The 12498-nt window shown below is 34.7% G+C and overlaps 1 protein-coding gene across 1 annotated transcript in view; it reads left to right on the forward strand.

The window, feature by feature from the left end:
* Positions 1-12498, forward strand: part of LOC148075024 (SPRY domain-containing SOCS box protein 4-like) — a 44007-nt gene that overhangs the window by 3363 nt on the left and 28146 nt on the right. Inside the window, exon 2 of the mRNA XM_087795913.1 lies at positions 8018-8103. The gene's annotated coding sequence lies outside the window, so the exon portion shown is untranslated. The remainder of the gene's footprint in view (positions 1-8017; positions 8104-12498) is intronic.

A 12498-nucleotide genomic window follows, 5' to 3' on the forward strand; every position in this document is an offset into this window, starting at 1 on the left:
GGATTGAGTAGTAGTGGTGTCAAAATAAATCATTCAATGGGCCTAAAATCTTTAATAGCCGGACAAAATCTACGTTTACCCAACTGTCTATGACAGGAAGTTGAAGATCATTTTGTGACTATTGTTATACTTCCGTTGTACTATAAACACGAAATTATCTTTTCGTACTTGGTTACTTTATTATCCCACAGTTAATCAAAGTTATTTATGGTTAAATCAAGTTTATTCCTAAAACCATGTCATCTTTATACGTCACAATGTGAACCATTATGGGTGGGAATCTTTCACCATCTCAACCTTTTTGAATTGCTTCTCATTTTTGGGGCCCCTGATTCGATTACAATTTTTTTTTGTGATTTTTCTGACTTATTAAAGTACAAATATGTTGAACACAACCTTTGTGCAAATGCTAACAATTTATATTTGTCAGTTACCTAAAGAAATAGTTGGAACAAAGTGTTCTTAAAAATGTATTTATTTTTTGGACAATTTTATTACTTCTGAATCGTAACAAGTTCTTATGAGTATTTGTATTTTTAAAACCCCTATTGAACCACTTCGCTTGTGTACAATATCCGAAAGGTCCATATAAAATGACTTGGTGGACCAGGTTTGACCCTCGGACAGTGAGTTTGACGTGAGGTTGCCGTTATTTTTAACATTTAGTAAAAAGCCAACGCAAAGTACATAAAAAAAATGTATCTCAACATAACGATGAGTCAACGTTGTCCCTGCGCTTGTTTCTCACCAACAAGAAGGTAGATTCTCATTTGTGTTTTGTAGTTTATGAACCTGATTAAATCATTATATTTTAGTTTTTAGGCTTTAATGATCAAAACGATAGAAATGGGATGTTTTTTCTTTCTGTGCGACCCACTAACAAATACCCATACGGCCCCTGGTTTTTGGATCATTTGTGAAAGGGACCTCATAATAGTCTATTTGAGAGTTTTCGTAGAAAAAAGCTGTTATTTAATATTCACATGCTTTCATTTAATTTTGTATAATCAACTACTTCAGTGATGACCAACATTGATTCACAAAAAACACAACTGAAGGTCAATTATTCTGTTTTGAGAAAGTAGTTTCTACTAAAAGTCATGCTTTGATTTGCTCAAAAGCTTCCGTTCCCAGAGGACCGTCTCAGAAATAAGGACGGCCAATGATAGTGTCCATTTTGTTGACGATAATCACATTGTAAAAATTAAGCCGGCGTAGAAAAACAATCTGTTAAAGATGAATGAAGGGGCAACTTGTTTTTTAGGTTTATTGAGCCAGAATTTTCTCATGCCTCTGAAAATCACTTCCCGTCTGAACATTTTGTTTTAGCTTTTACGATTTAAATGGGTTAAATTTGAATCGGAACTTGGATGGAGTAAAACATCAAAATGTGCAAATTATGTTCGTCTACCGTCGGAGCGACAGTTGAAATTCAATTATTTATTATTTCCAGAGTAATCTGTTCTTTTTTTAGAGTTGTAGGCAAAAATGTTTGTTCATTTTAATGTAGCGACTAGAGCTCAGTTGTCTTCGTCTTCATCTTTGGCCTAAAAGACAATTTAAAAACATCTAAATACCTCCGTACTGCTCGTATGTTACGTCCATCTTGTATTGCGGCCTCTACATGAGGAATTGGTCTGAATTAAATTGAAAAAATCTATACTCTAATCTTTTTAAGTATCTTTTGAGTGAACCATCACTTTAACGGATCTTTAATTGAGTAGTTGAGGATACCTGGTTGGATTGTCAAAACCCAAGACTAGACTAGATGCTTGGTCCAGATAAATGGATAAGCGCTATATAAATACAAATGACTTACTTACATATACTTAATTTCCAAATTCTGAGGTCCTTTTACATTTTATTTCTCAGCAAAATGTTCACCATCACTGTGAAACTGTTGCATTTTTGTTGGACTATAATGGACAATAAATGTATATTCCTTTTTATTGGGTAAATTTGATCTATCAGAAGTCAATTTCTGAGTAACGACTTTCCATTTGTGAATTCATGATTGTTTGACAACTTGTTTTACCGCCAAAGTGATGTCTGTCAACGCAAAGAAACTGACAATTTCACGTTGCTGTTTTTTCTAATGACTTGGAGATTCCCTACAAGGTCGTTCTCCACGTTGGTCCAATTTGTTTATGGTTATCCTGAAGTAAACCGTCTTGTTCACTGGTTCCTTTTTGTGAAGACCCCGCCGGCCTGTTTATAGAACCCAGTGTGTTCTATTGACAAAATATTGTCTTACAACTGTAGTCAAAGTTGTTTTTCCAGCCAAGCCTCGTCGTCAAATTTGATTTGAAAGCCGGTGGTCGGATTATCTCGGGAGCTTCGCCGCCAAAGATGTGATATTGAGTCGGATGAAAATACAGGCCTTGATTAAAGAAAAGATGAATAATTGGTTTCTTGTGATCAACGGGGATTAAAAAAAAAAAAAAAAAAGTCCATTCATTTCACAGCGATATTGAGGTTGCAGGAAATTACATGCTTTTCTTCACCAACGGCCGCTTTCAGCGTCACCTCCTCCTGTTATTTCGGGTTTTTCCTGCCAGGGCGCCCTGTCACGCTAGACAATGAGCCGAATGTACGGTCATTGTGCGGCCACAAGCCTTGTGTCTTCCCTGGTGTGAGCTTGGACAGTTTGTTTACTAAATGTTCTGTTTAAAGGAGAAATCAAACTTGCAACTATTTAAAAAAAAAAAAAAAAAAATGCTTGGCTGTAAATTCCCTGTTGTTGTGACAACAAAAAGTATGGCTCCATTAGCCCTATTTTTGTAATAGTTAATGCATCATCGGGGGCTAAGAAGTGTAAGATAATAGGCTACGATTGCGTGCCGAGGCAAGAGGCTCATGGGAAGTAAATGTGTTTTTTCTAAATAAACCATGAGGCCTCTGTGCGACACTGTCGGGCTCGTTTTACTCGTCCACGTTTTGATGTCGTTTACGTGCCGGCGACAACATTGTTAATTCTCTCGTGAACTCAGTCCCTGCATTTTAAAACTGGTTAAACTTTTTCCTTAATTTCTATTGTACTCTTTGGTTTTTACACAGAACCCGTTAACTGGACCTCACCTTGTTTTGTTGGCCCACTGCTTCATGGCTCATTATACATCGAAAAACATACTTTATTTCGTTAACACAAAAAGTAATGACACACTTATTTGCGTCACAACTTAATTGCTCGACTCGCTAGAAAAACTGGATGTGCAACTGTGTGACCTATAAATGGCTTCTACGTAGGTGTTTGAATTAGTCTTGATTTCCCATGGTTCTTTGCTGCCCTTTGTGATCCATTGAGCTGTAGCAACTTCACATTAATGGTTTATTAACCTCCCTGGCCTTTGACCTTAACCCTGAATCTAACTGGAGAAAAGTGTAAACGGTCCCTTGAGGTACAGGTCGTGCAGAAAGAAAAATTGATATCATTATTTTCTTTTATTGATTATTACTGTGTGAACTGTTTTGTTTATTATTTTTCTCTGGAGTAACATTAGTCTGAATGATTTTACTGAAAAATAAACCTATAAACTAATGAAAATTTCTGAAATACAAACTCTATATGATTTATTTGAACTGTTTTTTGTTACCAAGATCAAGTCAGTTTGAGAATAATGCTGAAAGTAAACTGGTCCCACGGTGTTGACGATTCAAATACGGTTAAACAACGCATGTTTCAGCTCTTTTTATTCTACATTCTACAAAAATTGCAACCTTTTTATAGCCTCGCGTCTCATTTCCAACCCACGTTTTGTTTTCCTAAAGTCGCATCAGCCGACGACATCGTACCATTTGTCACACGCATGAATAATTGAACTTGATCTTGTTGCTTTACGAGCGTCTCGATGTGTTCTTGTGGTTTTATGACTCCTAACTGTAAAGGAATTCTTCTGACGACTCATTATCTATTCCTTGAAATCATGGCGATGTTCTTTTTCACGCTCCCTTTTTCTATGGCACCGATAAATAATCACAGCAGTTAAATAATCAAATTCTAGGAACTGCATTGCGACACTAATTTCACCATGAATACCGAAGCATGACTTCTGATACGATCTTTGATGTAACTTGATAAAGACCTAAATGCAGAGTCGGCAAAAGTTCCCCCAAATGTTGTTTAAGATAAAGACGTCAGAAGATTGATGTTGATTATTTAAAAGAAAAGTTCAACCACTATATTAAAAGTCTTGATCTGTCACTATGGAAGTACATCAGTGCCATCAGAATATTGAATTGTTGAATTTATTTTTTCAAATATTTGAGAGGTTGAAATCATTTCAATTATTAAATATTTTTTTTAATTTCAATTATTCAATATTTTTTAATTCGTAGCCTTTTATATTCAATATTAAAAAATGTGAGGCATTTTAAATTCAATATTAATAAATTCGAAGCATTTTAAATTCAATATTTAAAAAAAAAAAAAAGCCAAAACCAAACGAGTACCGAGCTACTGGATCATACTTGCATGAGGTGACGTCATCACTGCAACATCAGCTTAGATATTTTCATGACAAAGTAAAACCTTTGTTTTAATGTCTGGAGTTTAAACATCTGAGATGTAGTTTATCTGGTGGCGCTGTAATGCTGAATTTAAAAGGCTTTGTATTTTTTTAAATAATGAATTTAAAACACTTCGAATTGTTTTATATTGAATTTAAAATATAAAAAATATTGAATAATTTATATTAAAATATAACATATTGAATAATTGAAATGAATTCAACCTTTCAATATTAAAAAAAAGTAGAAAATTCAACCATTTAATATTGTGATGGCACTGATCTACTTAAATTTGTCACTAATACAATTTAGTTAATTGATGCATAACTTCTCCATTCGAGAATCCTCTCCTGTTCCTGTTAGTACCGTATTTTTCTGACTTCACAAGACGCAATATCAGTGTTTTTATTATTTTCATACAAAAGGCAAACTGGATTATTAAGTAATGCTCACCATAGTTGCCCTAAAACATTTTTGATAGACTTGTATCTTGTTTTGAGATCAGTAAGCAAAACCAGAATTGCAGTAATGCAACAAAAAAACGAAGCTTAGAGTCGGATAAATGTATAAAGTAAAATACGTTAGGAATTCCCCAGAATTTGTTGGAATAATGAGTCATTATGGACGAATTTTATTGGTCAATTTCTACTATTTTTAGACGACTGCATTATTTGGCAACTTGCTCTGATTATGTCACCACAGGGTGCCAAAGAACGAGCAAATGAAAAGGGATGGATGAATAAAACAACATTTTCTAGCCGATCATGTTTGCAACGTGATGCCTACAAACTATACTGATACAAGGGTAGGATGAGCAGTAAAATGGTTTATGATGTGCACTTATGTCCGTGCTCTGAGCAGCCTGAGAAGGTCAGTGACTCATCTTGTGCGTGATTAATGTTGTGTTAAGTTGCTGCCAAAAACTTCCCACTGAAATATTGATCAAATCTTTCTGCCAGATGATCTTTTATTTATCAGAACTTTGGGCTCAAATCATTACACTTATTATTTTGGCTTTTTTTGTTTCCATCACATGAAGTTTTTAAAGCTTTTTCTTCATGTTGGCAATTGCCATTCTTACGTGTTTCTATTGTTGATTTTTATCTGGTTATTCAGTGGTTATGCTAATGCTAGCTGGCTTTCATAATGCATAGGCAATTGTTTTCACTCCATTATGCATTTCAACTTTCTTGGCTTCAATCTGTATTTTTTCAGACTATAACGCTTTTTAAGTATTGTCCAAAATGTATTTATACTATATTTATAATTAGGTACTCTTTATATGTGGATTCATTCGGGTTGTGTTTTCTGACCTAGAAGTGTTTTACGCCACTTTCCAGCTTTTAAACTTTGACACTGAATATATATATATATATATATGTATATATATATATAAAGTAAGAATTTGAGGGATTTGTGTACGTGAAATGAACTGTAAATATTGTGTTTTAGATGTTATAACGGAACAATTTCAAGTTATTTCGAATACTTTAATGTTTGATGTTGAGTTTTTATTTTTTTTACTTGTTCCAGCTGAACAAGGTTGAAGTTATTGTGAATACATTTAATAACGTTTGATTTACTGACTTATAGATGAATATAAATGGAGAGATAAACTTTATTGATACCCCTGAGGGTTTCCTTCACGAAATTGGTTTCAGGCACACAGCAACACAGACGATAGATTCATAAAAACAAGAACAAAGCGCAATAAAAAGTGAAAGATTATGCAATCTAAAGATAAGGAACATAGATCAAAGACAAAGGATACAAACATTAAAATGGAATATCATTTCACTTCACTCCTGCTCCCGAACTCAGAATTAAACAGGGACTCAGTCATTCCTCGTTCTTTAAAGCTGAGTCTATTAGTGTTGCATCATGGTAAGGAGCATTCGTATTTATTCATTTAATTAACTTATCTGAATTTTTTTTGTTTTCCTTAATTCTCCTTATAATCCAGTGTGCTTTATATGTGCTGAAAATGCGTTATAACTAAATGAATCCCATGAGAATTCCTTTAAGAAATTGTCATGTACAGCGATAAGGCATCAGCTATACACTGGAAAACAAGTTTAAAGCTGTATTCCAGAACTAACTTACAGAACATAAACGGCTCATTGTTCTCCTTTGTACCAATGACTTATCTTTGTTGCTGTATCTTGATGGTCATTTCATTTGGCTCATCTCAACACCAGTAAAAAGACCCTTTTGATAACAAAAAAAATGACACATTCAGTGTGACTCCATCGCTTCCTGTCACACTGTAGCACTTCAGATGGAGCCAAGATATTTTCTTAATCTTTGTACGTTTAAAAATGTGTGTAATGTATCAGAAACTGTGGTAAATGAAGGTTTTTTTTTTTTCTTTCTTTTTGACTCGACACAAGCCTGAGTGTTTGGAGACGATGTGTTACGGCCTCGTTGACCTCACCTACTTCCACAGGCATGACACGCCACCACCCCTTTCAATGTTTAAACAGTCGTGGTCTAAATTTTTGATGACCATTAAGATTTCACAGACCCGTGAAGATCTAACAGCTTGACTTTTCTTCTTTTTTTTTTCCACTACCCACTGCTATAGAAATATTCTTGTTCTCACAAGGAGTAAATTGTATATATTGTTATAATTATAATTGTTCCAGTTGTTAAAATGGAAAAGATAAAGTACTAAATAAACAGTTTGTTGCTGTATTAAAACAGTTGAGGCTAAATCTTGTCCATTTAAAATACTTTACCTTGCATTCTTTCAGTATCATTTTGAGGTTAAATCTTTAACATCTATCATCTATTAATATTCTGTCAGTAATATTTTAGTGGTTTAAAAATAAAAACTTGACGTTTCTATTTGTTCAGGCTTTTCCTTGATTTTCTGGAACTCCTGTGTTGTTCTCAGTATTATCTCGATCTTTAAAGTATATACTTTTTTGAGTATTGTTTTGATTGTTAAAGCGCTTTGTGACCCTGGTCTGGAAAAGCGCTATATAAATAAATATTACTTACTTACTTACTTACCTTGTTACATTGTCAGTATTTCATCAAAGCTAAATTTGGAAAATTTAAAAAAATCTTGATGTTTCATTCTGTTATTATTTTTGAACAAAAAGCTTAAGCTTGTTCGTCTAATACTTTGTGTTGCATTCTGTCAATATTATTCTGAGGCTAAATCTTATCTGTTAAGTTATTTTTGGGGATAATGTGTCGTATTGAAAAAGGTTTCATTCTGTTAATATTATTTCGTCCATTGAAAAGGACTTTGTGTTGGGTTTTGTCAGTATTCATTTGGGGCTAAATATTGTCCCTTGAAAATGATGTCGTTTACATTCTATCAAAATTATTTTGGGGGGAATGTGTCGTAATGAAAAAGGGGTTTTGTTTCATTCTTTAATCATTGTTTTGTCCATTGAAAAGGACTTTGTGTTGGGTTTTGTCAGTATTAGTTTGGGGCTAAATATTGTCCATTAAAAATGAAAAATGTATCAACTAATTCAAGTTTCTCTTTTCTCAACAGGAGCGTTTGATGTTGTGACTGCCCCCTGGTGACTTGGCAGAGATGTACGTTTCCAAAGAAACTTGAAGTCAAATGGATTAAGAGGGGTAAGCGTTTAAGTCGACTTTATATTTATATATAATATATATTTTTTTAATTGTTAATACTATAATGGTGACAGTTGTTGCCCGACGACTGTAACCAACGGACAAAATGTAACAGATCGTCTGTTCGCTAAATATTTCAACAAGTACTTAGCCTGAAAACAGCTGCTGTATGGAGTTTCTCAGCTTTCATCCTTTGTTGTAGATGTTATTAACCTCGTGACCTCAGGCCACACAAACGGAGGCACACACACACACACACACACACACACACACACACAAATAATAATATGTTATTATAAATAATGCTAACATCTACAGGTAAAAAAATGACATACCTTGATAAATAAACACAATGTTTATTTTCCCCATTTTTCCCCATAATAAGTTGAATAAAGGGCAGTCAAAATGGAAAACACAGTTAATTAAAGTCAAAAATAGGGACAGATGTCGGAGGAAGGCACTGTGACTATCGTGGATCTGTAATGTAAATCGTTGTAATCGCATCAAATCTCCCGAGTCCGTGATGCCGTCGCAGACTGACGAGTCAGACGCTGCTGCTGCTTATGTGATAGAAATCTAAACTAAGATGGATTCTTCCGTCATTTGCCGACATGTTGGAGCCTCCTTTAGCACGAGCGCAAAAGACTGGTGACCTACGAGACGTCCGTCATGTGATTCTCTCTCGACGCAGAAGCTGTAGATGCCGTTTTTATTTTCTCTAAACATATGTAACATGTATTGTCCAAGTTATACTTCACCAAAAATTCAAACTTCACTAATTTTTCCACTCGCCCTTATTCCGACTAAGGGTTGGGATTATTTTCAGAGTAATAAGTTCCTTTTTGTGTAATAGACAAAAATGTTTGTTCATTTTAATGTAGCGACTCGAGTGGTGACTCAGTGGTCTTCCTTGTTGTCCAAAAAGACACTTAAAAACATCCAAATACCTCCAAACTGCTCGTCTGTAACGTACACCTAAACTTTTACGTTGACACCTCAACTAACTAACTTCAAAGTCTATATTGTAAACTCGTTCCTACACATGGTACACAGACAGGAAACGCAATTTCGATGTTTACCCAGAGTGTTTCCTGTCTTCGAAATGGTTTCGTTTTGAAAAAAAAAAGGATTTTCTCCGAAGTAACATAACTGAAACCAGTGTCTTATATCATATCATCAGTTAACTTTACTCAAGAAAAATAAAGCTATAAACTAGAGAAAAATGAGTGAAACACAAACTTTATACGTTACTTTTTTTAATCTGTAGTTGGTCTGTGAAAATAATGTCTACATTAAACCAGTCCACATGGGGGGAAAAAAAGTTTGGGGACCCATAGACATTTAAGAAGTGTTAATGATCTCTTATGGATTGTATTAATAGATTCCATTTCCTCTCTTGTGTGTGGTCTTTCTTCTCTGAATAGTAGATTAAATTCTTAACAGGTTTTCCAGCCCCTGACTTTATGGACAGATAAAGTAGTGTTTCATTCTTTGAGCTTGTTTATTTTGGTGTGAAATCTAAACGTTAATGGTTTTGTGTCAAGTACTCTGCCTTGTGGAACTCCACACTGTTATTTTCAACTTGAAAGTGGTCAGCCAGGACGATAACTGTTTTTTTTTTTTTTTTTTGTACTTCAAAACCATAAAAAATGAAAATGAATTGCAACTTTAAACTATTGAGTGACTTGTCAGTAGCATCTCTGTGCTTAAAAAAATATACAGTATAACGTTCAAACTTAATCACCAAGGTTACTGGATTTTGTGCTTAAAGATTCAATCAATTTTACCTTGTTTGGTTTCGTTTGACACCTCTGTCTTAGAGCCTGTTTTAGAAACCGTTTCCATTTTTTTTACTGGTAGTTAAACGAAGCCAAAACCAACTAAAACTATTTGTTCCACCTTCTTTTTGAATCCGAGTCTTGCACTCTCTGCCCTCCGCTCACACTTTTCCACGAAAATCTGCCTGTCTCCTCTCGTCACACAAGCGAGTTACCTGTCTGGCTTCTGTTGGGTTCAGACACCAGGAGGAGGATTCTCAGACTGTGTGCATTGGCTCCTGCCTCAGACACACTGTTGCCAGCAGTTTTCTCACTTTGGAGAAAATGCAGACGTTGAGACGTCAAACTTGCAACTCGTCTCAGGCTTGAGTGCTGGAGTCGGATGTCAATCATGGGATAAATGAGTTGGTTATTGACCGACGCTCTCTGAGGATCACTACACTCTTTTAGTCTTTTCTTTCTTGATCAAGCATTTTTTATTGGTAATGGCTTAATGGATATTTACAATTGTTTCCTTGACATTTTTCGCCTACGTTTGGCAATTATTGTTGCTTTATAAATACAAGGTAAGGGTCTTCATGAATCTAAGTCAATTTAAGATTTGTGGTGCAGGAAAATATTATTTTTTCTTTGGTGCTCTTTACAGTCAAAATATCTTGAACTGCGTTGCCATGATACTAAAATTTGACTTGATACCGTTAGTCATGAAAATATTCAATACTCTGACCCCAATTTATTTATTTATTTTTAAGTTTTTATTTGCAGGAATGCACTAAAATAACCTCTATTACAACATGTGACAATTAACAGAACCACATGTTAAATACGTGTGAGAAACCTTTGTTTAAGATGCAAAACTAATGCATATGGAAAAAGAAAAAATTGTTGATCACCATCTCTATAATTGAGAGGCATTTCAATGCAGGTCTTCATGTTTGAATCACACAAAACCCAGGTGCTATGAATGATCTCCTTTAGGTCAGTTGGTCCTAATGTTTCATTTATCTAAAGACTTAAAGTGAGAAAGAAATGTCTCAAAAATACACGGATGGCAAACTAAGGTTATGACTCACTACTTCTGTTGCACATTTGAACATTTCATTTGTTAAGAACACAACCTTGACGCACACTTGCATATGTTTTTTATATATACAAATATCTTGAATGTTATTTAGATATGATGGTTTTTTGGGTTTGCTTTTTGATCATTTTACAATTACTTATTCAGTGAAATACTCCTTCATTTATTTATGGTATACATTTTTATTATTTTAATGCTTGTACTGCTTGTACCACAAAAAAAATATATTGCCTTTACAACAAAGACCCTCTTTATCGTGACCCCAATCACCCTGGCTAAAGGTTTGTGTGCGTATTGTCAACTCATGGCTACACTGGCTGATTGTAAGAGGCGACGAGATGTACAAGTGGTGTAAGGATTGTAAAGAAGCACACTTGACCACTGCAGGTCGTTTGCTACTGAAGTATGTAGAAGTGGCTGCTGCAGAATGTTGAGGAGTTTTTATCATCCAGAGAAATGGCTCGACAGGCTTGCAAAACCTTGAAACTCCAGCTGCAGAGAAAGTACCTTCTGTACTAAATCCTGGAAATATAACTATATATATATATATATATATATATATTTCAAGTTTTTATTTAATCTTGAGTCATGCATGTCTTACAATAATGTGAATTAAAATGCTTTTCAAGATTCTAACTAGGGCAGGACAACATTTATCTTTTCGATATTTTTACCTGATATCCCGATCTTGATATAGTTTAACTGGTGAAAACCAAACATTTTTCACAAAAGTTAAAACTTAATATGTGAGAAAGTAAATTGTTACTGTTACGTATTATTGTTACTCACTGTCTGTTATAAACTGAGGTAGATGTCAATAGTTTTAGTCGGTGGGAAGTGAAACAACAGTGCAATATTTTTAGTCTTCAAATGACATTATTTATCTTATTTTTTTTAATGAAAAATTGCTGTATTTGCTGTGGATAATTTGGAAAAAAAAAAAATTCAATATCAATAAAGTTCTACCAAACCTAACCTAACAATGTAACAACTTGACTTAATACACTTTTAATGACGTGTTTAGCACTGTTATATGTGATAGCCTTCTCAACAGGTTAACGTCCTCGTGTCTGAAATGTATCTCCATATTATGGATGAAATCTGTCTTTGCCACTAAATCAGTTCACGATGCTGGCTGTATCATCCGCTCATGTCGATAGTCTTCGCTCTGTGTGCGCCAGAGTGTGTTCCCCTCGGGCATCGCCGTTAGCTGGCGTCAGCTGTCAATCAACCGCAAAGGAGGTTTTTGATTGGCTGGAATGGCGGGTGCAAAAATGACATGCAGGATCAGTAGGGATATCGACTATACTTCATACCATCGTGGACATTTATGATCTTTCTATTGCAGTTGCGCTACATTGCCACCAGAGGGGTTCTGTCTCGGCTCAAACATCTTTTAATCCCATTACGTCAAAGCCCTTCCAATAGTTATCGAACAAAGTTCTGGGATTTGTAAGTAAGTCATTTTTATTTGTATAGCGCTTTTCCAGACCAGGGTCACAAAGCGCTTAAACAATCAAAACAATATTCAATTAA

The sequence above is a fragment of the Callionymus lyra genome, chromosome 7 (assembly GCF_982586985.1).
Source record: "Callionymus lyra chromosome 7, fCalLyr1.hap1.1, whole genome shotgun sequence".
In the NCBI taxonomy this organism is placed as follows: domain Eukaryota; kingdom Metazoa; phylum Chordata; class Actinopteri; order Syngnathiformes; family Callionymidae; genus Callionymus; species Callionymus lyra.